The sequence below is a fragment of the Ursus arctos genome, unplaced genomic scaffold, assembly GCF_023065955.2.
Source record: "Ursus arctos isolate Adak ecotype North America unplaced genomic scaffold, UrsArc2.0 scaffold_13, whole genome shotgun sequence".
Classification (NCBI taxonomy): domain Eukaryota; kingdom Metazoa; phylum Chordata; class Mammalia; order Carnivora; family Ursidae; genus Ursus; species Ursus arctos.
In genome coordinates this window covers 36,539,907-36,563,933 of record NW_026622797.1, presented here as the reverse complement: position 1 = coordinate 36,563,933, position 24,027 = coordinate 36,539,907, and the positions used below count along the sequence as shown (strand labels likewise).

Sequence of the window (24,027 nt, the reverse complement as noted above, 5' to 3'; positions counted from 1 at the left end):
CCCACTCCCAGAATGCAGTGGGGAGGCCGGCTGGCCCACCTCTATGGTCTGAACTCGCTCTGCTTGGACAGACTTTCCGGGCCTCCACGAAGTGATACAGTGCCTTTCTCCCCAGAGAAACAAGACATTGTGTGACCAGCAGATTGTATTCCCCCCTGGAGCTGTTTCAGTTTCCTCACCTCACTACAGACCATCAATATGGCGTCTGCCTTATGTAAAGGAAACAATCTTTGTCCCGCATTAGATTATTAAGAATTCTCAGCACTACTCTAAACCCACTTCCCCCACCAAACTGTATTTATTTGAAATAACAGACAATAGATCATTGAATTACGTAGCTAAAAGTCAGATCTAATTTTAGTCCTAAATTTCAGCATACTCTCTTCCACCACTATTAACCAGAGCAAGGAACAAAGTACAGTATGTGACTGCTTTTCCTTTTGTCATTTTTCTTTCCACGCACATTATTCTGATGACTGTTGGCCGTCATCTGTAAAATAGCAAAACACAAATAGATAAATAAAAAGGAGATAGGAGGCCAGGAGGAAGAGAAATAATGTGCCTAGAGAACTTGCAATGTCATGAATCAGCTCCTGACTAGTCAAGATCTAAAGCTACCAAAAGCACAGGTAACAGTGATGGAAGGAGGAAAAATGAGCCAGTCAGTGCAGCTGTGGAGGCCACCGGGTCCTCTGTAGGGGACCTTCTCAGCACTGCAGAATAACTATTCTGGTTTGACACCTACTGTGCCTCATGGAGTGTTAGAAACAAAATTTACATAAGGAGAGCAAATGGAGGACTAAGAAACGATCCTTTCGTCAGGTAACTGGCTGTCCACAATTACAGACATCACTAAAGAAAGGAAATAAAACTGAAAATTACCACAGAAGTTGCCAAGACCTCAGCCAGAATAAAACAAAGTCAGATGGCATGGAAGCCTTACATGCCTGAATGAAAAATGACTAAATAAAACCAAATTTTGTCCCACAAGAAGAATGGGTAAAACTTTTAACTAATTAGAGAAACTCCATCATGATCAAATATGAGCCACATAATTATTACATGGAACAGTAAACATTTTAATTATATAATTAGAAACAAATGTAAGGGCTTTTTTCCTTCTTTTTTGTGTGCTTGTATTTTTCTGCTTTCATGGTCAGCAGCCTAATGTAGTGATTTAATTACCTCAGAGTCAGTCAGTTAAGCTTGCTGTCTGAGAACTGCCTTTTCACAATGCCCTGAACTGACCTGAAGTGAAACTCAAACTCACCCTTTGTGCCCAGGGCTTTCCTGACAACAAAAGAGGTATTGGTTCTCCTTTCCCCAGATACCAGCCCTGGGCTTACTTCCCAGTGCCTTCTCCTCCTCCCTAAGTCTCCTTCTTCTACCCATTCCTTGCCTTCACTCCACCCACCATCTCATTTCCCCCACCAACCCTCCCCCCAACACACACACACAATGGACAGGAATGCTGAATCTGCCATCTTGTTTCTCTTGTTATCACAGAAACAAGAGCGTGGAGATTGTTCTCCATTTCTAGGCACACGAAACCCCTCAGTTTCCAAGCACTCCGACCTTGGCTGCTAGAACTATGTAAGTGCTACAGGAGAAGATCCCATGCTCACATTTCAGAGTCATATGTAAAAAGAGGAATCAGAAACACAGCCTCATGGAATGAGCTGGGCAATCACATGGTTTGTTAGAAGAGCAAGAATTAGACCAAGAAGCCTTCAGATTCTGCTCCTTTGATTCAGATCCCACTTAACTAAGGAGAACCTTCTACAGAGAAAGGTTTTAATGTATAAAGATGGATTCTCTGGTGGGGCTTCTTTGGCTTTTCCTCTGCAAACCACAGTACATATGACACCCAACAAGGTTAGAGCACATTTGAGAGAGACCTGACACTTTGAGGGTGAGAACAACGCTCAGGACCTCCTGCTTCCATTTCTTGCACAGGACCCATCCCCTTGTCCTCTTACCTCACTCTCCATTACCATGTTGGTGCTTTCAAAATCTCTTTTAGGAGCTCTGGGTACAAATCTAGGGTAATTATACATTTCAAAACATAGCAATATATCATAATCCTGAAAAGCAAATGAGAATGAGAATGGGGCATTGACATAAAAGGGGAGAAAGATAGCATCAAGACTTTTTCTTGAATTATTTAAATATGCTACAGGATATGGGTTATTCCTCTGAATTTCTTTTTCTATTTCAATATATTTTCTGTTTCTGTTGCCTAAAGTCTAAGAAAATAACATAATGGGACTCTTAACAAATCGATTTTGAAATCTACATAGTTAAGATCCTTCCACGTTAAAAAAAAAAAAGAGTCTAAGAAAATAACATAATGAGACTCTTAACAAATCGATTTTGAAATCTTCATAGTTAAGATCCTTCCATGTTTTAAAAAAAATGAATACACTGCATAAGGTTCAAGGGTGTCCCTTGATTACCCTGAAATATGACCACAAATAGAAGATTTTCCAAGAATAACATTGTGGAAACAAATTCTATAGCAATTTGGCCCTGCAGTAGTTTTAAAACACACTACCATCAACAGAATTCTGTAGTTTACTCTCACCACTGCTCCTTCCATAACTTCTACACATTCCTTCTATAACTTACTTCATGGAGAAAGGAGGCATCAGGCGGATTTGCTTATTATTCCTTGTCTATGATTCTGAGGGGCTGCTAATGTGGGGTTCACTCTGCTTAGAGATTAAAGACGTAAATTTTTGTTCTTCAAAGAGCTTTGCAAGATCAGCTTATGTAAGTTGACTTGTTGTGGTGGTTAGTTTCTTCACCTGTGGAGAGATACTTGCGTGTGTGGCACTCTCAAAGGGAGATGTTAGAAGTGGACATTACAATTCAGCATTGGCCAGTGTGAATGGGGTGCTCTTTCGCACAAGGGAAGAAAGATAGTAATAACAAAAAGATATGGTAATCTAGCTACAGAGGACCCAGACCAATAGACTCAGTCTCTATTAAGATTTGATTTAAGAGGGGGGGGGGGTCCTGGGTGGCTCAGTCGTTAAGCGTCTGCCTTCAGCCCAGGGCGTGATCCTGGGGTCCTGGGATCGAGTCCCACATCAGGCTCCTCCACTAGGAGCCTGCTTCTTCCTCTCCCACTCCCCCTGCTTGTGTCCTTCTCTTGCTGGCTGCCTCTCTCTCTGTCAAATAAATAAATAAAAAATATATCTTTAAAAAAAAGAGAGAGAGAGAGAGAGAAAGGGTTGATAAAAAGAGGTAAGAGATTTAAACTACAGCATAGCATAGTTGGGCAGGGTGAACCAGAAGTCTGTCTCTATGGAGATTATTTAAGTATATATGAAAGATGTAGAACCTATTTCTCTGTAGTTTTAAATGGATTCTTATTCCATTAACGTGAATGTAACCAAATAATAGCAGGAGGAATTCCTAGGGATACTTCCAACATAATTACTTTATTTCAGTAAGATGGTTTAAAATGTTAAAAATAATTCAAAACTGTATTCATATTTAAATAAATTCAAAAGAATATGGTTCTTTCCAATTGCATAGGATTTGTTGTTGCAGTACTAGAGAATATTTATTTACATTGTACCGAAACAGTTTTTTATTATTATTATTATTTTTTTTAATAATGATTTTTTATTATATTATGTTAGTCACCATACAGTACATCCCCGGTTTTCGATGTAAGGCTCGATGATTCATTAGTTGCATATAACACCCAGTGCACCATGCAATATGTGCCCTCCTTACTCCCCATCACCGGTCTATCCCATTCCCCCACCCCCCTCCCCTCTGAAGCCCTCAGTTTGTTTCTCATAGTCCATAGTTTTTTATTAGCTATTAAGGTAGTGCTCTGCTAAGAACTTATTTGTATGTACTGAGCTCTAAATATCCAAACATTTGGCAATCCCTTTCTACCAAACGCTGCTCAGCATTCATCTATTGTCTCTACCATTTCAGTTAGAAAAGGTGTAAGGATTTCTACGGCGGGTACAAAATGTGCATATTTCTGGGTTAGACCAGCTAAAATCAGGGGCTGCACCAACCTAAGCAGAGAAAACTGTGAATTTCAACGTTTGGGTCTTTGGCCACCTTTATTTTACAAAACAATTAAGCTTAAAGGAAACATTGATCTTTACAGTTAGCATGCATTACTTTTGTAAAAAGGATGAAATAAATAAATGTGCAAAAAATAGACTAAAATAGTATTGAAATGATCAGCAATCAGATTCTACTGGCTCATCTACCTTTCCAGTTGCACTTGCTTGCCTCCCACTTCCACAGAAGCAAATAGGCCAGAGGCTCCTTGGAATTCACCCCAATTTCTCTGGATGAGACATGTTTGAGGTCTTACTAGCTAGAGAAATAAAGCTTTGGTTGAACTTTCTTCCTCGATAAGAGTGGCTCATCTTTAGTCTGAACCTACAGAAGGAGGCAGCAGTGATTTCTGCCCAAAGGGAAAATCACAGAGATATTTTAAAATAAGACATGGATGATAGTGTCCAGAATATGACAGATATGATCGTACCATATTCTGAGTCGGTCAGACCACTTTTGAAGTGGGTGTTCAGTCTTGGTTTATTGTGAGGGGTTATTCCAGCAGGACTGGAGTGGGCCTGAGCTGTTTTGCTGAAGTAAGAGATGTATCCACACAGCACTGACCCCTGGTCAAGACCGTGAAATGTGCTGATAATAGTGTTGCTTTGTAAACACGAGTCCAAGGAAAATTTCCGAGTGGTTTTACCAGCTTGTCAACATTGTTTATTGATAACACCGAGATTGATGATACCCACCTGGTCTTGATGAGAGCCTATGAGGCTTGGTCCTTGCATCTGGTTACACAGCAAGAAACAGGCGTACGTGACCAGGAAGGTAGAAGAAACCCAGTCGAGAATCCATTCTGAGCTCCCTAGTTCCAAGGTGTTCGGCGCACACATTGTTGGTTCCAGCTCCAAGAAGAAAGCAGGTCTAGAATGGCCTTCACAGAAGGAAGTTAATTAGAGCCTGGCCCTGACTGTCCAGACTCTGTAGTGTGAGGCAACCTTTGGCTGTGATTGGGTATCTTTATTTTCATGTTGTTGCTATACTGTATTGCTATATGGGGTCCTGTGGGTCTTCTTGAGCAATCGAACTCTGTGCCTTCACCATTACCACCTGGGAAGGAAATTTTAATAGGAATTGCACCCAAAGGTGGAGACCAAAATGAAGAGCAATCTAAAACCATGTCACATAATGAAGAGCTGAAAGAAGTAGAGAGGCTTCATTTGGAGAGAAAAAAAAAATCTGAAGAATTGTAACATGTAATAGGTTTTTGTCTATGTCTCTTTCAACTCTAAGATTTCATTAATTTTCACAGATCTCTAAAAGACAAAACAATGCAGTAGAATGATATTATAGGGTGGCATTTAAACATGAGAATGAATAAATCTAACAATGTTGGGGCTGTTTTACCTGGAATGGGCTTCTTTGTAAGTTTGAAAGTTCCTTGTCTCTAGAAGGTTTAAGACCCTGGATGGTAACAGTTCAAGTGCGTATCGATGGTACTGTTGTCTTTGTTTTCAGATTAGACATGATATTTTCTACATTCTTGTTTTCAGTGCTAATATGTTATGATCCTAAGAGTTTTGTGAGTATAGATAAGAAGAGGCCCTATTATAGTAACATCAAGATTCATTAACTTTGTTCACAGTACCTTTAAAAAGTCTTCTTTATTCTGTATGTCTGAATTCATTGTGCACTGGGTATGCTACAACCCCCTTCTAGCCTTTCAGCAAAGGCAAGCATCTAAAATTCAACTTAGACTCTTCTTAAAAAAAATCAAAACTTTCTTTTCTCACAGAGTTCCTTGTGATTAAAACGAGAATGCAAAAAAGGAAACTGTAACTGAGAATTAGCACTCCCTCTGGGCTGGCTGTTGAGAGCGGCAATGATGCATCCAGGAAACAAATATAACGGGAGAGTGTTGGGCACATGCCCGGGGCACTGGGGAAAACTGAGGTGCCTGCCAGCAAAACTCACCTTTGCCCGTCCCAGCATCTAGGACCCCGAGATACCGGCTTGGTCCCATGAGGAGTGCGCCAGATATAGCCCATTGGGTCCGAGCACAGACAGGCAGATAAGAGGTTGGAAAATAGACAACCGTAATGCAGAGTGAGGCTTCCTGGAGGGGAGAGGGGCTCTCACCTCCTGGTCCAGGCTGCTGTTGATGGGGTGGCCAGGGCCGGAGGTCGCGGATCAGCCAGCAGCTCTTCACCCGGAGCTTTACAGGGTGGTGGGTGGAGAAGCAAACAGCAACCCGAGTCTGAGTCACTGAGAACTGAGGGCATTTTGAAAAGGCGAGTCCAAACGGGAGGCCAGAGAGGATTATGGGACCTAAAATAAGGCCAAGACGCAGGAATCCTCCACGCAGAGGAATGGATCTGGGGAGGGCCAAGACTCTCGAAAAGGGGAAAAGCAGCCCTTTACTGCGGGCTGATGCTGGTCGGCGTGGGAGGGGGCTCTCAGGTGCCAAGCGAGTTCCGAGTTCCGAACGCCCACATTCCCGCTCCCGTGCTCATAGCTGGAGAAGTCTCGGACTTAGCTCCTCAAAACGACTCCTGAATAAAATACGTTCGGCCCAATAGGTTTCCACTTCATCCGAAAAGGTAGCATCTGGTCCAGGCATGTATTTGCGAAGCCCCTCTGCCCCAGCTCCAGGGCAGGTACGAGGTCTTTCCAAGAAGCCTGGGAAGAAGCAGGCAGCCAGCCCCCCTGACTCAGGCATCGCAGTCCGTCGTGGGCTCACACTTCATAAATAACCAGAGAGGAAAACTTTCCTCATCTCATTTAAGCCAGTGAGGTGTATATAGCTTTAACAGATCCAGGACACTTATCTCAAGCTGAGAGTGTAATTTCATGGCAATAATTTGTTTAAAGTGTTGCTGATTGCTTCCTATTTCTCCCTGTTAATGACTTTTGCACCTTTCCACTGTTCCTTTTAAACGGGCTGCTCCTGCGATTACCCTACGGGAGGCTGTTTGGACAACACAGGGCCTTTCAACAGGCTGCTGGGAACTACACTGGACACTCCCAAGATCTGAAAAGTCTCTTTCATACAGATTCTTCCTTTTTTGGAGAAAAAGGGTTTGGTTTGGTTTTTTAACCTTCTGTCCATGCATTGCTCCTCACAATTACTACTCCTCCTGTAGTGTGTATATTCAGAACGCAGCTGAGCAAAGCTAATTTGCTGTTCATAAATTTCCTGGTGACTGAAACCAGCTTGAGAGAGGTGGTGTGGAGCGCCTGGGTTTGGGCATGTAAAACACTACATGTCCTTTTCGTTGGAAGTCTAATGTGGAATGTCTTGGAAAGCGTGTTAGTGGTCAGAGGGTCATTCGAGAGCCTTTTAATCTTTACATTTTAAAGGAACTCGTGCTTGCAAATTTTGGCAAAGTATATTCCTCCTCTATTGGCAATGATTTCAAATTTGAACGATGAAGGAGCTTTTTCCATATTTCATGGAGAAAAGTAAATAGCGTGTTCCTCATGTCACCAGGGAACATAATGCACGAATGTGCCACCGAGTCAGGGGCACACAGCAAACTACCGACACTGTGTTCAGCCTGTTTTCTTCTCTTTTGGTTGCAGCCCGTCTGTTCTTCCCATTTATTCGCCTTCTCCCAGCCATCGCTGTTCTGTGTTTGCTGCCTTTCAGCCCTCACTTTAATGCCACCAGAGGCGGGGTAGGCCCGGGATCAGGGAAGCCGACAGACAGCAAACACCCCAGGCTGCTCAGGTTCAGCTATCTGGTTCCACTGACCAAGTTTGCTGCTTCAGCCCAAAGATGAACGTGATTGAGGAACAGAATAGAGATCCAAGATACTGCACGTGCGTCAGCACTGCTGTGACAGTCCGGGCTCTGAATCCCAAGGCCCTTTAATCCCACAATGGCAAACCCACCTAAGCAACGAGACACCTGAAACCAGACCAGGAAATACTTGTGCAGGAGGCAGGGAACTCGATCCACCCTGCTTTTCTCAGTCACTAAGATTCTCATTAACAACAAGGATAAGTCCTAACTCCAAAAACAGTGTTTTCTACCTTCCGGGTCAATCATCCCAAAACGTTACATGGGAGAGTTTACCAGGGCTGTCATCTCAAGATTCCTTTCTATACTTTTTGGTTCACTTTCAGGAAAGTCTTGTCCTCTGCGTCCAACACTTTCCTGCTACCACATCCTTGCTGTTTAGGAACAAAAATAATTTCCACAGCCTCAGTCTCTGGAGAAGTTGATGACTTCCATGCACTTCAGAGTCACGCAAGAATCAGCCTCGTCATGTGTATGTTGCATTCATTCATTCTTCCAGTAAACAAATATAACTGTAGGTGGTGAGTGGGAGGGACAATAAACACCATAAGTAAATTACCTCATATGTCAGAAGGCAGTAAGTGATATCGAACAATTAAATAGGGTTAGCGGGTGGAGAAGGAAGTGGTAGCACAAATAGGGTCATCGGAGTGGATCTTATGAAGGAGGAGAAGCTTGAGCCAAGTCCTAAGGAAGGGGAGAGAGTTTCCAAGCAGACATCCAGGACAGAGTGTTAAGAATGAGCTAGAGCAAATGCCCTATGACAAGAGTATGCCTAATGTGATCTGGAAGCAACAAGGAAGCCGCCAGCATGGGATCTGACTAAGAGGGGGACAGGAGTAGGCAACAAGGTCAGAAAGGTAACAACCGCTTTTTTGGCCCTTGTATGGACTTGGAATTTTCTTCAAAGCAAAGTGGAGAGTCATCTAAAGGTTTTGAAATATGTGTGCAGTGACCTAACTTCCATTTTCAATGGATCTCTCTGGTTGCCCTATTGAGAATAGACTGTGTGTGTGTGTGTGTGTGTGTGTGTGTGTGTGTGTGTGTGTGTTGGAAGGTGGGTGGAGGAAGCAGCAAGAGGAGTTAGGAGGCCACTTAATCCAAGCAAGAGATGCTGGCAGCTCCACCAGAGTGATAACAGTGGAGGTGGTACAAAGGAATCAGATTCTAGAAAGATACTGAAAGTAGAGCCCGCAAGATTTCTGATGGATTGGTTGTGAGATGAGCATACAAGGAGTCAAGGATGACAGGGTCTGTTAACCTGAGCAACTGTGGAGACGGAGCTATCATCACCTGAGATGAGGTAGCAGTGGGTAGCAGAAGTCGGACTGGAGAGATCAGAAGTTTAGTTTAAGACACATTGAGTTTAATAGATTTCTATCATTTAATAATGATTACAATATATTACAATAATCTTATATGCTGTCCTATGACTTTACGGATTGTAAACATTGAGATTTGCCCTTTGTACATGTCTAGAAAAGCTAAAAAGTGGTCGTTAAGAAGGTTAAAGCTGAAAAGCAGCCGAGGATCTGCAGACAGTGATTCTATGCACAATCTTATCAGTAAGTTAAGAAAGTACACTATTTTTTTTTTGGAGGAAACCACTGGATGTTAGACAAACTCCTTACTTAGGGAAATTGACCAGCTTGTTCTGACTAATGTGATTTCTTTATTCCCCCTGTCCCCCTGCCAGCCTCACACAGGATATCCTGTGCACAGAGCACAGTTGAGATAAGACAACGTGCCGAGGCTCACAGTTGTGGCTCTTTGGGAAAGCCTACAGAAGCTGCCAGATCCAGAGCACAGACCAGAGAAATAGGGCTTTGCCCCCAAACTGATAGTTCCCATTCCAAAATAGTCCATGCTTACGCTTGAAGTAGTAGGAGCAAGAAGGTTTCATGGTTGGGTGAAACACAGTTTCTCATGGTAAAGTATACAGGAAATATCTGGAAACTCAAGCAAGCAACTCTATGGGGTAGGTAGTTTTTGTGGGGCTACAAGAAGGATGGAACAAAGAAAATAACTAGCTGCTCTGCCCCTTCAGCGTGCTAGTTTAATCTTACCAGATCTGGAAATTGGGTGTGGGTTGGTACTGCCCAGGGAAGGAATTCATTGAAAATTCCAATGGTCCCCACTGTGTGTTATTCCAAGGACGAAGGACCATAGAGTTAATATTTTTCTCTGTTCTTCTCTCCGGAACAGTGTCTCCAATAAGCAGTAAGTTATTAGATAAAACAAGTGGATCAGTAAGTGGCTTTAAGAAGAGAACTAACATGAATGTAGCATAAGGTATGGAGATGTTGAATCACTATGTTGCACTCCAGAAACTAATATAACATTGTATGACAACCACACCATATAAAAGAACTAAAACTAAAAGGAAAAGAAGAAGAAGAGACCTAACAATCATGTGGCTCAAAGAGCAAAGAAGTGTATTCCTCTCTTATGTAAGAACTCCAAGGTCAGAATTTCATGCCAGCAGGCAACTCTAATCCTTGTGGCCACTCAGGAACCCAGGCTGATGGTAGCCCTGCTATCTTGCAAATGAGGTATTCAAGGTCACAATTCCTGGAGAAAGGGGCAGAAAGTTAAGTTCAAGGTCAGGGAGTTCCTCTTAAGCAAGTGAAGCAGAAACTGTACACTTCCCTTTGGTCCACCTTTCATTGGCAAGAGCTGAGGTACATACCCAACCTTTGCTACAGAGGGTGCTGAAGAATGCAGTCCTGACAGGGTGCTCACATGCCAGCTGTAGCTCTGTTACTATTAAGACAACAGCAGAGTTTGGAAGGACAGTTAGCTGTTTCCACCCCAATAGCATTCTCGACTTGAGGTGGACTGGGGAATCCACACTGAGCTAAAGGGAAGGGAAGACATTTGTGGGAAGAAAGCTGTGCTCTATAAGACTGACCTTGTGACCACACTACCACTCCCCTAACCTATGTAGAACTATACCGAGGGCAGACATTCCCTGACACCCTCTAAGGAGAGATTTCAGATTATCAGGGACCTTGAACCCGATCTCAGACCTTAGTATCCCAGGATCCAAATTTATTTGGACGCTTGACCAGTATTGATGTGCATAAATAAATTAGTTAGATATAGCTGGAGAAACCACATACACACACACACACACCACCACCACCACCACCACAACCACACCAACAATAGCAAACTATTAACATCTCTCTTGAAAAGTTGCTATTTTTGTACCAGTTAACCACACAACAGGTCACTTGCCCATGTACTATGGATTAGAGAAGGCTCTAGTTCAACTAACAGTCTGAGAATAACCCAGGTTAGCAAAACACTTGGCCCCTTTTCCAGACAAAAGATGAACTTGGAATCATTGCTAATTTCTATTGCGTGCTTCCTACCTGCCAGCTTCGATATCTAGCATCTCATCCTGACCACCAAGCTGTCCAACAAATCTTTACGAAGATGCGGAAACTGAGCTTCAGAGATGATAGGTAACCTCTCCTTAGGATCCCATAAGTAATGAGTGATTGAGCCAGAATTGGCACAGACATTCTGACTGTAAAATCTAGGTTCTTTCCTCTGTACTACACTGCCAGGATAATTTGCATTTGAATCAGATGGGGAGACCAAAGTGTACGCGATCAGTGGGGGATCACCTCGTGGCGCAGAGGTTATAGTATTCTGTGTGGCTCTAGCAGAGCCAGAAAAAGTGGAAGGCAGGCACTGGAAAGTAGGCTTGAGAAGGAACAAGAACTTTCCAACAGTCCCACTGTCTGATCATAGCGTCAGCTTCCACACATACCAGTGGGTGCCTCAGCGCTGAGCGTCTTCATGCAGAGGCTTGGCAAATATTCGTCTGAGTCTCTTGCAGTGAAGAGTAAATTCGGTGACTTCTAAGGTCCCTTCCAATTCTGTGCTTCCTCTACTTCAAATGTGTAAGATGTCTTTTTATTTCCTTTGAAAACTCTTTGCTTACTTAGGATAATTACAGTTTTGGTTATACAGACTTAGATAACTGATGATCTGCTTTCTGAACCCATTTGAAGTCCTGTCAATGATCGCAGAACATAATTTAGAAACAGTAGAGCACATAGGCTGAGAGTTTATTCTTGGAGTCAGATCACTGGTCCACTGACTCCAAAACTTACTAGCTGTGTCACTTAAGCTCGCCAGCTTCCATCCTCCTCCATTGTAAAAGGGAGAAACCAAGTCTCTCGTACTGTGTTACTATATCACATGGCATGTTATTTATAAAATTCCTAGCATAGCCCCTGGGACACAGTAAGGGCTCAGTAAGCCTCACCAAAACTTGTTATTTTCTGGTTTTGTTGATTGTAGCCATCTTAATGGCATAAGATGGTATTTCATTGTGGTTTTGATTTGCATTTCCTTAATGATGAGTGATGTTGAGCATCTTTTCATGTGTCTTGTTGGCCATCTGGATGTCTTCTTTGGAGAAATGTCTATTCAAGTCCTTTGTCCATTTTTAATCAGATTGGGGTTTTTGTTGTGGTTGTTGTTGTTTACTTATAGGAATTCTTTATATATTCTAAATTTTAATGTCTTATCAGACCTATGATTTGCACATACTTTCTCCCAATATATGGGTTGCATTTTCACTCTGTGGATTGTGCCCTTTGATCCTCAGAGGTTTCCACTTTGATGTAGTCTGATTTGTCTATTTTTTCTTTTGTTGCCTGTGCTTTTAGTGTCATATTGGTGGGTAAACTGGTATTTTCTGCATTGGGCTAATAAGACAAGAATTACTTATCTCTTTCACAGACTGTCACAAAACTTTCCTCTCAAACATTCCCAAGGGAGCTTTGCGGAACTGTGAGTAAATAAACGGAACGAACCCTGTTGCAGGAACACCACCGAGGCTACTAGGCATAAAATTGGAACCCCTTGTTGTTTACTTGGCAGCCTGTGCATGGAATCCAGGGGGCAGTGAGATGCTTGGCCTCTGCTTGAGAAGGGCCTGCAGCTCAGCCCTGTTTGCTGTCACAAGCGGGACAAGCAGCCTGTGTGGAGGGTCATGTGTCAGTGAGTAATCACTAAGAAAAGCAACTCTCTGAAGGGCTGATCAACACGTCAGGGTCAGGATGCATCACACGGACATGTGGATGCCTTTGCGTGTGTGTGTGCATTTTAAGTACCTATTAAGAACTGTCAAACATGATCAAGTGTCTTTAATTAAGTGCCTGGGCCAGCCTGTATGCACACATATGCAACTGTTCATTTCTACCCACTTGTAACTTAATAAACATGTTTTATGGCATTTCATGTTATCTTACTTACCTAAGCAAGCAAATAAAATGTTGAAATAATTTTTTTCTTTGGCCCGCTTTAGGGATTCCAGTAAATGTTTTTATATTCATACACACAACACTCTCTCCTACTATTCATGTTGCCAAATTAGAATTCAGAATCTAGACATGGGTGCACACTCACTGAACTGTCAAACGTCTCTAGTGAATTTTGTTTATTCATTGCCAATGCTCTGACTAGCATTTGAAACAACCCATTGTGTCTAGCACTACTTCTCTTAATTTTTAATCCTGTGTATATTTCAAGGGGAATTTAATCCATCTGGTTCTGATTCTTTTACTCTTAACTCATCAAAGTGGTACGTTGTAATTGATGTTTGATGTCCAGAATGCCTTCTGGGTTTTTAGGTCATTATGAAGATTCCCCCCCTGCCTGCCCATCAGCCCCTCCACAGCACTGGTCATAATCAAGAGGTTATACTTTATTTACCTGACATAGTTTCAAATAATCAGAAATGAGTACTTAACCAAAGGTCAAAGCCTTCAGCCCTCTGTAGTCACAATTTTGGAGCGTGATAATGTGTAAGGCCCTGGGTGGCAGGTTGCTGGGGGCTGTGTGTGCTCCTCGGGGCCTGGCTACTCAGGAGGCAAGGCCACGCGCTCGTGCTGTCCCCTGGCTTGGGGTCTGTGTGTGCAGCGGATGTCCCTAGGCGCTGGGAACAGTGTTCTGAAACCTCTTTCATCTAGCACTCACACACATGACACAACACTCCCATGCCCGTGGCGCACACAGCCATAAACGAGCCCCAAGACAAAGCTTCTCCACCATGCGTGCAGTCTCTTTACGATTCCTTCAAAACAAGCTCTTAACTCAATAAAGGCCTGCTCTATCAGGAAAGTGACATGCTCCATTGCTCATGCACTTCCAAATTCTACCAATAGAACACTTTCTACCATCTTCTCAAGGCTTGGCGTTTCTCTAAGTTTTTCAAAGACGACCACAGAATTTTTTTTCCCACAGAATCTTAAATACTAGAGTTTAAATATCTCTCATGATAAGAAAACTCAGTCTATTGTTTCAAAAAATAGTGCAGCATTTTAGCACTGGAAATGGTCTTTAAAATCATGTAATCTTGAGGGGCACCTGGGTGGCTCAGTCGATTAAGTGACTGGCTCTTGATTTCAGCTCAGGTCGTGATCTCAAGGTCGTGATCTCTGGGTTGTAAGATCAAGCCCTGAGTCAGGCTCCATGCTGGGCGTGGAGCCTGCTTGAGATTCTCATCCCCTCTCCTTCTGCCCCCTCCTTTAAAAAAGAATCACGTAATCTTTAAAATGTCAACTATCCATAAATGTCCATACAGTAACGTGTATGTTATTTCTGTGTTTGTTCTTTTTTTAAATATGTAGTGACATGTGGTCATGGCCTTAGTTGGCTTCTCCATTCATCAGTCACTCAGAAACACTTATGGACCACCTACGTTGTGTTGGGCACTCTGCTGGGCCCTGAGGCTTTCTCTGCAAGAAGCAAGCCTATCCTTGCCAGAGCTACACATGCATTCCCTGCCTACTGAAGGCTAGCAGCTCAGAGGCCTTCTCCACTGTGTCCTGTGAACCAGCTTTATGTGTATGCACATTGGGACAAAGCAGGGGAGAGGTAAAGGGCTGCCTGCACAGTCACAAATGCTTCTTGCTTTCTCTTGAAAATGGCCTCCTACAGGGTACCTGGGTGGCTCATGCGTTTAGGTGTCTGACTCCTGATTCTGGCTCAGGTAGTGATCTCAGGGTTGTGAGATCGAGTCCGGCCTCAGGCTCCATGCTAGGTGTGGAGCCTACTTAAGGTTCTCTCCTCCTCTCCCTCTGCCTCTCCTGCACCCGCACACACACACTCCTTCTCAAAAAAAAAAAAAAAAAAAAAGTCTCCTAATCTTAAAATCCTTTTTCTTTTGCAACATCAAACACTGAAGGCATGAACATTTACATAAAGTCTGGTATTCCAGATATCACAGCATATCATTACAACCCTCTGCATGTTGAAAATTTTACGGGTGCTTTTACCTCTTAATGTGAATGTGGGATTCCTAGAAGTGAGAGGGTGGTAATCCATTACCAGCAACTTCGCCCTTGCAGTATTTACTTTTATCAGTTAATAGGAATAGAAAGCTGCTTCTTTTTGAGCTGACTTTTGCTAGCTTTTCCACCTCCCTAAACAACTGTGTTTTACTATCATACCATAAAGGAAAAGTTTTCAGGCTACTGATTCATATTGCAGTGAGGTCATCTGAATTTTTAGGACTTTGAATAAGAATCAATTATGAGAAGAATGAGCCTAGCTCAAACCAGACAAGCTGAGAGCTTATCTTACAGGGACATAGGCTTGCCAGTGGGTGGAGGAGAGGACCATTGCTGCCTTTTTTCCCTTCTGCACTGGAGTTCAGCAGATGTGGTTAGTCACTGTGCAAGGGAGCGTGTGGAAATGGGAGCATTCATGTTTACATGTGGTCGCCAGATCTAAATCAGCCAGGCAGTCATTTCTCTGGGAGCCCAATGTGGGCACTAAATTTTGCACTCACCCACCAAATGGGTACACATGCCCCTTAATCTGTCTTCCTGCAGGAGGGCTCCCCTGGCACCATCCAGCCTGCACTTGGGGCCAACCTTTCTAGAGCCCCTTCCCATGAGTTACAGCCGGCAGTGTGGGGGCTGAATAGAAAACAGCCTTCAGAAACTCCACTGGAAGGGCTGACCGGAATTCAGCCTAATGTGGAGAATGGCAGGAAAGCTTCTATTATTCTACTTCATTCTATCTGCTGTGAGGCAGCGCGGCGCCTGGAGTCTGAGTGAGCTTAACTCATTTCCCTGGATTTCCGAGTCTCAGCCACAGCGCCTACTGAAGCCGAATATCTCACTCCCGAGGCGCACGACACTTCCTGATATAGGATGCACTTGCCTGTCTGCCGGTGACCTTCAACACTAATAAAGGAGTCATAATACGACCTAGACAAGACTTGCAAGCCAGCCGCAATGCAAGTGATTGACGGGCGTGCTCTCAGTTATCTGTGTTTGTCCTGGCGCCCTGGCGCGGGGCTCTGCACTCCGGCGGCGGCAGTGGGAGGCGTAGCAACGTAGCACCGCGAGCGCTGTGCGCAGGTGGCGCCTCATGCCCACGTGTGGCCCGAGCAGCTCTGCCACACACCGGAAGCCCGCAGGCACCGGCTACTATTTGCTCTCTTTCCCCCCTGGCTTCAGAAACAATTCTCGCGTGTCGGTTGTCTCCAGTTCTGGGCTTGGGGTTAGAGGCGCCAATGCTCTCGCTGACGTTTTGCACCGCTGACCGCTTTGGTCGTCTCGGCTTGCCTTCTCTCAAATGTTAGCGAAGTGAGGCGCAGAAAGGTCGCCATTCACAGTCCCAACCTTCTTTTATATTTCTTCTACTATAAGATAAGTGTTTGATCTGATGCATAAGGTGGATCTGTGAGGAAGTGATCTACTCGAATCACAAATCGGGACTGGGGAGATTGCTGGCGTCATCTCCTATGTGCTCTGGTTGTCATGCTTCCGTGTGTTTAAGCTTGAATTCCTCTTCCTTGAGAAAGGCTTTTTATACTTCCCTTATTCCTCTTTCGGTCAACGTCATACACTTACATTCTGAGGGTGAACTTCTATCAAACTGGACAGAGGGGCAGGCTGCCCACCCTTTTGTATTTGGAAAGTGTCCGCTCAATAGTCTACAGGTCAGGAGTTCTTATGAAACCTGCCCTGGAAGTTTCGGTCTGCTATCCTCAAGGACTGATGGCCGATGGTGATCTATCACAGCCATGACCAAGAACTGCCAGCCTATATGACCAAAACCAAATGGAGTCCGAGTCCTCCATCCAGCGTTCAAGGGCCAGACTACAACGACACGGTTATTCTCTGTGATAGCCCCCTCCAGCAGGACAGGGTGGCTCCTGGGTTAGCCTGTCATGAGCCTGTGACTTGCTGAGCCCTCCTTGGACATATTTATAAATTTATCTTCAGTTACTACATCTTGGAGTAATGAGCATTCAATTTTAATATGTACTACGTGTCAGTTTTTCTTTTATTCGTTTTATCATTATCTTTAGCCATTTTGCAATGTACATCTGGATTTGGCAATTTGATGAATAAGTTATTCTAAAAGTTCCCTTCAAGATTTTGCATATTTCTAATGTATTTCCCTTAATACTTACATATCTATACCTATGTTGAAGAATTCCACCACTTCTTTTTAATCTGTTCTATTAGATTCAGATTTAACTAATGCTTTTGAGTTCCCACTATATGCTGGGCACTGTGTTAGATTCTTTGTCATCATCATCATCATCCCTGACATTTATTATGTGCTTACTGCATGCTAGGCATTGTTGAATTACTTGATATAAATTATCTCATTTAACCCTTACAATAATCCTATGAAAAGTTTTCTCTCACCAGGAATAACTTTATGGATTTATATTGTGATCCTTCCTCTACAGATGATAATTCTAAGGTTCAGAAAATTTTAAGCACCTCACTTAAAGCCAAGGACCAAAAACCAAGATTCACATATCCATATATGGAAGACCCACATCCATATAGAGCAGCCCATTGTTGTATTGCATAAATCCATAGAAAACTAGTTTTGGTCCTATCGGATGCCTGCCTCATCTAGCCAGTCCTTAGAGCTGGGTTGTTTCTAATATGTTTTTATGTTCATTTTTTAAACTAAATTTCTGCATTCTTTCTTCTATTGGTCTGTTGTAGATGGATATGGACACGTAGGGAAGTTACCCTGATACAATATGTGAATGCACCATCAATATAGAACAGCAGACCCAACCATCAAGTTCACAACATGGTATAAACATACTTTCTCATCAACCAGAAGGTTACCAATTCCATGTTCTACACAAATAAAAAATATAAAACCACGGTTGGTACTGCTGGAACTTACTTGAATGCATTTGCTGTGTTTAGTTACTCTTATTTTAGTTATGGAAATGTTATAACATATTAGTGATCTTCTATTGAGAGGAAATTCTCCATAAAATAATCTGGAGCTAGAAACTGAAGAGAATTCTTTAAAATTGTTTAAATATGTGCATGTTCAAAGGGCTTCTTCTTTTATTTTCCTTTAAATTCATGCCCATTTCTTTAATCCTTTCTTCCAAAGACTTATTTTCCATCCTTTTAATCACCTTTGAAGACCCTCCAAGTTCTCTGTTTCTCTCACGTTGTGAAGCCCAGAAATGAGCCCAACTTCCCATCATTGAGTAAGACATAGTGGCTAAGGATTCATCCTCTTGTATTCTAAATTCCCCTTATTGGGCTCAACGAATCACCATACATGTTGTCTCTTTATCACAAAAATAATTTCCAGATTTTTTTTGAACACGTAGGTTAAAATTTACAAGTGCATGGTCTGGTTTTCTTTTTGAGTTAGACCATTTTGCCTTTCCCGCTTAATCTCAAACCAAAGCTGGTTTTGTTTTTGCCTGCCGCTCAGTTCAGAGGCATCTACATACTTTGTGCTTCCTCTGTTCCCTTAGTCCAGACTTTCACTTTAAACATGATCTCTGAATCATAACCTGCGGAATAAATATTTCCCCAGGATAACACAGTGACCAGTAATAGTGATTGTTGTAGCCCAGTCCCCAAATGTAGTTGGTGCGAATTTTCGCATGGAAGTAACATTGTCTGCAAAACGCTATGCCACCTATTTTTAAGTCAACAAGCTCCTAACAAATTTGCAGATGTTTGCTCCAAACATCATTTGCAGATGAGAAAGCTGGGCTTGATGATTGCTTCAATCACACAACCAACCCCGCCTCATTCTGCTCTGTCTAGAGGGAAGAAGGCAGAGACTATAAACACACAATCCCCACAGCTCCTAAGTGCAAAGAAGAGAAAGGGAGGGGCTCTTGGCTTCCTGCTGGGCAGCACACTATTGCAGTATCAGGGACCCTCATCCTTGAGTCCTCAAGAGCTTGCCTTCTTAAGACAGAGTTTAGTCTTGTTTATCTTTTAAAAAAATATATGCATCAGGTAGAAACCCTAAGGTATCTTGTAAACATGTCACTGAAATATTTCCTGGTGATTTCTAGCAGCTATTTGTCCCCAGATATATTTTTTCACTAGCATTTCAATGGATATTAATTGAAATGCTAAGCTACATTTGTAGCTATTCTTGCATGTATTGATAATTAATAAATCAATTTCTACTTTTGACTTCATAAATCTATGTGAAATATTTGTATGTTTCTAGTCTTAGTTATATGAATTACAGAGATGAGAGACTATTAAGCCATGATGAAGTACAATTATTTCACTTTTGACCATAAAGATCATTCCAAGGATAAATAGAGATTTCTTATAGGCTATTATCATGTATACCTATGAAATAAAAACCTTATTTACTTTCAAATATGTTGCTAAAGCCAAAATTGGATCTGTCTTTGTAGTTTTTGTAAATGTTTGATTTTTGTGGCATTTGTTTCAGACGGTGGTTCATGAAAAGGGTCAATTTTTTTCCAGGTAGACAGGGGCTTGATTACATTTTATTTTCCCCAAAGCTTAATAATCTCAGCAATAGGAATTCTACAATTTTCTAGCAAAATCTAAGATGTCTGACCTAAAAGAAGCTTCAGTGATTATCTATATCAGCATTACTCAGAAGCCAGGGGTTCCTCAAACACACCTGAGGACAGGGGCAAGAAAAAAAGTCAAGGCTAGGCTGAGATGGGGGAGGGTGGGGCTAGCCCTGCGCTCAACTGAGCGGCTCCACTTCTATCTGGTTTACACACTGGACTTCTGTGTCAGATTTCATTTGAAGAAAGATCCATGTGCTACCAGGAATATGAAAAATATTGCTAATAGTAAAAAAGATGTGAAATCCAATGGTCAAATACCTAAATTTTATAAGTAGGGAAACAGGTTCAGAGAGAAGAAATGATTTGCTCAAAGTAACACAGCCAATAAAAAAAAAAATGGCTACATTAATGATTCATAAAGCTTAAAAGGCTATGTTCAATTTAATAGACATTTATAAAGGCCAACAAAACATAAGGCATTCTGCTAGGCTTCCAGGGAGGTTAAAACACACACACACACACACACACACACACACACACACACACACACACACAAACATAGCCTGAAGTGGAAACCTCATAAAAAAATGCTAAAACAAAAAACACTGAAGATCATCCAATCTAACGTACTTGTTTTAGAGTTTGGCAGTCTTCTTAAAACCACATTTCAAGTAAATGGCAGAATCAGGACACTAATCTGACTCTTTTTACCTCAGTTATAATACATTTTCCTCTACACCAGAATGCCCCAAATTTGGTTCATGAGCACCTACACTCTCGGGAGAGATTCCGCTTGAAAAATCCAACTGAACATTTGCATTTTAAAGGTTTTGAGAAATCTTATAGTAAAAAAAAATGTGCTGGGATGACAGCTCCAGAAAGTATTACCACAGAATACTATTCACATCATACATGTTTACATCCCGGATAACACGACTGGAGAAATTCTGCCCTATACCTCCCCTCCCCTAGACTTTACTAGATTTGAAACTGAACTGTAGTAGAATTTTTTTTAAAAAACCCACATTTCCATGGTTTACATAAAAATGGAGCTTGAGAAAATGTGATCTCAGTGATGCATCAGATCAAATGGACTCTTCATACACACATATTGTGTTTGCGTGTTACAGAAGATATTATACTCATATGTCCAAATAAGTGTGAATTCCGTGTAATATACAGAGTGTTAACAATGTATTGTTTTAGTTTTACTCTCAGTTCACATTTGTTCATATTCATCATGAGAAACTCAATGTATATTTATTTTCTTCCTAAATATAACATATGCATATCATTCATTGGAAATGTTGAAGTAATTTTAGTAATACAAGGATTTGTGAGTACATTCTCACCCTATTTTCAGAGATAAAATGACTTTTCTGGGAAATGAGAATCAACTTGATTTTCTTATAAAACACATATATCTTCGTGCATTTTGTTTTGGTCAGAATGATAAAAGTAAAAAGGAATAAATAGCAAAATTTGCCCAAAAATTACCACATAAGGTGCACCAAACCAAAACCATACTGTAAATCTTGGAAAAAACCTGTTCTTGTAAGATTTACAGACCAATTTTTCAAGATCAAAAGTGTTTATATATGCTCACAAAATCTTGGATCTTTTCCCAGACTAAAGCTCTAACACTTCTGACGTTGGCCCATCACTAATATTTACAATATTTTTGACATTTCATGGGATGGACTCAGGGGTCTTTGTGGTAGGCGGGCTTCTTACTACAATGGAGTGCCAGGACAATTTGCTGTGTGTGACGGGCAGTCGGATGGCACTGGTCTTTTGCATCAGGAAGGAAATGATTTGTAGGCACCATGAGCTCGTCGTACTTTGTCAGCTTTGTTAGTAGAGAAACATCGTTGGGGACCCATTAGTACATAGAGGGCCACTCCTTTCAAAATGACTTGCGTCCTGTGTTGAGGTGATATTCTTTCCTGTAGTATAACCTTCCCTTATAGAAAACTTTAAGAAACGGGCTCTCAAGTATGCTGATTCTCTTCATCCTTTATAATAAGGCCCAGCAGGGTGCCTTACACTTAGTAGGCCTTTATAATAAGAATTTTGAACAAATTCCTGCATTTACCAAGTTGGAACATGTGAGACAAAGTAAATCCTGAGTTCTCTGGTAACATACCTCTAACGATCCATTTACGCACTGTGATTTACTTTTGTTTTCCAAAGTCTGGTCATTATGCTTCTAAAGGTTGCATATTTATGGTACTTTTATTGCCAACAGCAGTAATAAGATAAAGCCATAGGTTCTCTTTTACCCACCAAATCAGGATTCTCCTCCCAAATCATCATTGTTAGTTGCCCCCTTTAAGAGATCTGTTTCCCTGGATTGTGAGGGATTGAACCTGCAATATTTGTGCTCAAAGTTCTCCAATCTCAGAAGTTTTTGTGTGTGACCAGGTGTAGGAAACTCTGTTAGGTATAGCAGAGAGGAATGAGATATGGATCCTGCTCTCAGAGAGCTTCGGTCTCATCGTAGAATCAAGACAAAGACAAATACAGGCAGAAGCATTTATCAATGACCAGTTGGCGGTCTCTGAAAGCACTATGGTTGGACTAGAGGTCTGGATGCTCACACTGACCAAAAAAAAGAGGATGGATAATCATGTGCTTCCATCCACTGTTTACAAACAACAGGGAGAACAAACAAGAAGACTACCCTCAGTCAGTCGAGGCTCAGCACCCGTCCCCCTGCTATTTCCAATTCTGGCCTGTCATCCTTCCTGAGGTATGTGTCTTTGTCCTCCGTCACCCTCAGCAGTGTCCAAGGCTTTACCCATTTCTTCCCTTATCCCAGCTTCGCCTGACTCTTTACAGAAGCTTGGGCTTTCACTTCCCAGAGTTCCGCAGCAGCATTCCAGAAAGCCCAGTGTACTAGGAGAATAGAAGTGAGTGCACCCATGACCCTAACCCCGCTGGGGTTCTCGTCCCCCAGTTGATCTCCACGACTATTGCAGTCCTGTGACGTGGGCTGAGGCTATCGGCAAGGCAGCCCCCTGGCAACCTGGGGACAGCTCTCAGCAGTGAAACACTGAAGCTGGTAACCGAGAGCTACTCGTCTGGGAGCCCAGCCCTTGCAGAGTATGTTCTGTGAGGCATGGCTGCCAGCTGAAGGGAATAATTACAAGGGGCTGCCTAACTGCCATGACAATAGAAACTTAACCCAAGTGTTTTCAGGTAACTGCCAGCCCTGGGCCTGGCTGCCTTCCATGGGCCCCACAGCACACGGCACTGTGCGAAGTGGATGTTTCACAGCAAGTTACGGCAACGCAGCTGTTTGCACTAGAACTTAACCCAGGTATGCCAGACAGCTGTGCCAAAGCATGCCTTCCTGTTTCATTAATTCAACAACAGCACATATAAAAAAACCATTTGACCATGACCGCTGGTTTCAGGTGCTTGTCGAGAGCGGGTTATTTAATTCAATTTAATAAAATGTTTCTGAGTACAAACTATGTGTTTGATACCTGGAAATAAAGAAGGTACAGGCCATGACTCAAAGACAGGGACATCACCCCAACCCTTAGGCAACATCTAGTCTGGACACACACACACACACACACACACACACACACACCCCCCAAAGTTATAATTCAATGATAGGTGCAAAATTAGAAATAAATACGAACAAAATGGTGATACAGAAAAGAGAATGGTTATTTCTGACTAGGGTAGTCAGGTATGGCTTCTCAAAGGTGATGCTATTTGAACTGGACTTTGTAGGATAAATAGAAATTCTCTAGGCAGATAAGGCAGGGAGAAAAGGCCTAACAGAGGAAACATCATCCGCTAAAGTGTGAAAATGTGACAAATGAATAGATTACATTTATGGAGGGTAAATCTTGAGCAGATGAGTTTGGGTCAGCAGTTCCCGCTTATAGAGCCTTGGGTGCCAAGCTTGGAATGGCTACCCATGCAGCGTTCCCGGGGAGCCGGTAAACAGTGTCATACAGGGTGTGACATGATCGGGTTTGTTTTCTAAAATCTCACTCTAGCAGCCCCTTCAAGGAGGAGACTCGAGGAAGCTGAGAGACTATTGCAATAGTCCAGACAAGGGGAAGAGAGGGCCTAGTCTGAGGAAGGAACCATTCTGCTTGCTGGGCTCGTAGAAATTGCAATGTTTCACCCATTCCTTCTGCAGCTAGACTTTTAGGTTTTGGTGTACATGATTTGTAGGTGAGTAAAGAGAACGATTATGTTCTCAGAAAGAGGTGTTAATGGAAGAATACAAAATGATAGAATTATAGGACATTACAACTGAAAAATATCCTGAGATCTATTCCAACTCCCTCATTTTACCTATAAGTTAGTTGGCTACTTAATAGCA

The 24,027-nt window shown here is 42.4% G+C and overlaps 1 long non-coding RNA gene across 4 annotated transcripts in view; it reads right to left on the bottom strand.

Annotated features, from left to right (window-relative positions):
• LOC113259414 (uncharacterized) overlaps positions 1 to 24,027 on the bottom strand; it is a 210,091-nt gene that overhangs the window by 54,882 nt on the left and 131,182 nt on the right. For 2 of the 4 annotated variants that reach the window (XR_006410145.3, XR_008958967.1), the window contains exon 6: positions 4,791 to 4,975. The exons of 1 other annotated variant lie outside the window; for it this stretch is intronic. This is a non-coding gene — a long non-coding RNA (uncharacterized LOC113259414). Of the gene's footprint in view, positions 1 to 2,200; positions 4,976 to 24,027 lie in introns of those variants that run through there. One more of the 4 variants, XR_008958965.1, reaches the window with a different exon arrangement.